Source organism: Ochlerotatus camptorhynchus, unplaced genomic scaffold, assembly GCF_037179485.1.
Source record: "Ochlerotatus camptorhynchus isolate MF236.1 unplaced genomic scaffold, CSIRO-AGI_Acam_v1.1 ptg000196l, whole genome shotgun sequence".
Classification (NCBI taxonomy): domain Eukaryota; kingdom Metazoa; phylum Arthropoda; class Insecta; order Diptera; family Culicidae; genus Ochlerotatus; species Ochlerotatus camptorhynchus.
In genome coordinates this window covers 47913-50407 of record NW_027040686.1, presented here as the reverse complement: position 1 = coordinate 50407, position 2495 = coordinate 47913, and positions in this window count along the sequence as shown.

Below are 2495 nucleotides of genomic sequence, written 5' to 3'. Positions count from 1 at the left end.
TTTTGTTGTCTTAAAGCTAAATTTGCATCCTACTCACTACGCTCCTGAATTTCGCTGCGTTCGATTCGCCAGACGGACTACGTCAACGTCCTCTGACTCATACTCCAACGAGACTGCTCGGTACGAAATTCCTAACGCTGCTGTGCTTGAGTACGGATACGCCTCACTGCGCCGGACGGACCACGTCGACGTCCTCTAGCACACACAACGAAGCTCGAATTGACCTACGGTTGCTCGTCAATGCATTCACTGAACTGCCAACGCCGTCGATGTTGCGCACCGGCCTCGATGAGGCGACTTGGCCCGGAAACCACACACAAAAAAAAGGGATCCTGTATGCGGGAAATGTTGTGAGTTTTGGATCAATTTCATTTGCGGATCAGGTCAACTTACGACTTGGTCGACCCCTTTTCGCTTCTTTCCGTACGATTGATCGAAATGATGGCGTTCTGGTCAGTCGCCGCACCTGACAAAATAATCCACATCAATTGCCGCTTCCACAATGAGGTTATTTAAAATTACCTGCAGCGTCCTTTGTGGTAGCTATTTTACCGTGCTGCGAGCGATCGAATCGTGCTTATCTCCGTCTTCCAACTCCGTACTTTTGTTTGCCTGATATGAACTGCGAATCTGTCTGCAGCAGTATTTGTCGTTGCTCTCCGTTCGCAGTCACCAAAGCACTCGTTTTTTCTTTTCTTCGCCTGGGCGGAAGATCCAGTCCCCGTCGTGTGTGTGTGGTAGTGTGCGATCCGCTTTTGCGTTTCTCGCTTCGCATAGCAGGGTTGCGCTCAAGACTGTGCGAGGGGTGATGTAGCGGCAGTGTGTGAGGCGACATCTATATCTCGCTTTTAGTATCTAGACTAGTTGCCTTACTAACTATTTTTTTTTTTACTGTTAGCGATAACATTGCATGAAACTGAACTATAACGCTACACCCATTATCAGCTTACATTTAGCAACAACTAAAAGTGTCTAGCGTCTACGGAAATGGATCTTTTATCTAAGTTTCGCTCAGGAATGTGAAAACACCCAGTGGGTGCTGAATTTATAATAGGCTCAAAATCATCGAAATACCCTTTTATTTGAGTAACTTTTGCTCAACTTGTAAAAATGCAACATCAAGCATTGAACAACCACAAGTTTGCCACTCTATTTAAAATTTGAAATGAAAAACCATCCTCAAACTACAGCGAGTAATTAAGTTGTTTGAAACTAGCGAAGTCAGTCATGCTTATTAACAAATTTATGTAGTAAAGAAATATTTCTTGAATTTGATTTAAATTCACTGAGGTTCCAGGTTTTTACAGATACTCGACACCTTGGCCAACCTCCTCCTTCCTGAACTGTCCATGTGGTATATGGACAGCCCCTGTCTTGGAGTTGACTCCTTCTTTATATCGAGAGCTATTCTTTAACTGATATTGAATAATCCAACTCAACATTTAAGGTAACGGGTATTTAAGGGTAATGAGCCTTTTGGGGTAATGGGTTATTCGGGATGTATTACGCATTGATGGAAAATGGATTCCGTTTAGGCGCCGATTGCTGGAATGGTTTGCTGGAGTACGAATCCAAATTTTGTTAAGCTATATTTAGCGGCGCCGGTGGTTTAGTGGTAATCGTGATTGCCACTGACCCCAAAGAGGCCCAGACCGGGGGGCAATCCCAGTCGGCGCCGCCAGAATTTTCTGAGGCATGAAATCTCGCGTATTCCTTTGGAAGAAAAGTCCATGTCCATGAGTTGATGGGTCGATAGGTAGGGTCCAGGTGTAGGAACAGCCTCCCTGGCGTCGGTAGCATTGGTACTCAGTACGGGAATCAAGATCGTTGGAAAACAAATCAAGGAAAAACAAAATTTAGTTATATTCATAACAAAATAACAAGTTTTATTAGAGTTTTAAAGAGAATCTCTTGTTTATATCGTGGTCTATAGTATTACGATAAACCCAACAGTTTTACTTGGTTCGCTTTGTAGGGACTTCTTAGTCTTTAAATTGTGGGCAGCGTAAACAGTTTCCATCAAAAATAACAACCAACGTTCCACTAATGCATCATTATCCTTGACTCTCACATCCAATTCTGCACCACTTTAAGTCGATAAATAAACTCTGGCTTTTCCACACCATGTAAACAAATCAGAGCAACTATACATTACGTTAATAAAATCATAACTTTTATCCTCGGTCCCTTCGCATCTAGTTGTAATCGTGCAACGGTACTACTATATCGAGAATCATAATAGAAGAACTGCTTGTCGCGATAGGGGTGCCAACAGGAACAAGTCCCAGTACATGAGTGAACAGTATCGAGCAGAGCAAAAATCCCTCCAGCCTCTTGCTCTTGCCGAGCAGGGTGATTTATTGTGCGTATAGACTCGTAGCTCTTAGCAAAACGATTTCTTCGTACAAATAAATGTTTTTACTGCGTGCGATGAAATATGACAGCCGGGACAATTTATGTTCGTTTTTGCATGAACGAGAGACGAGAAAGCAAAA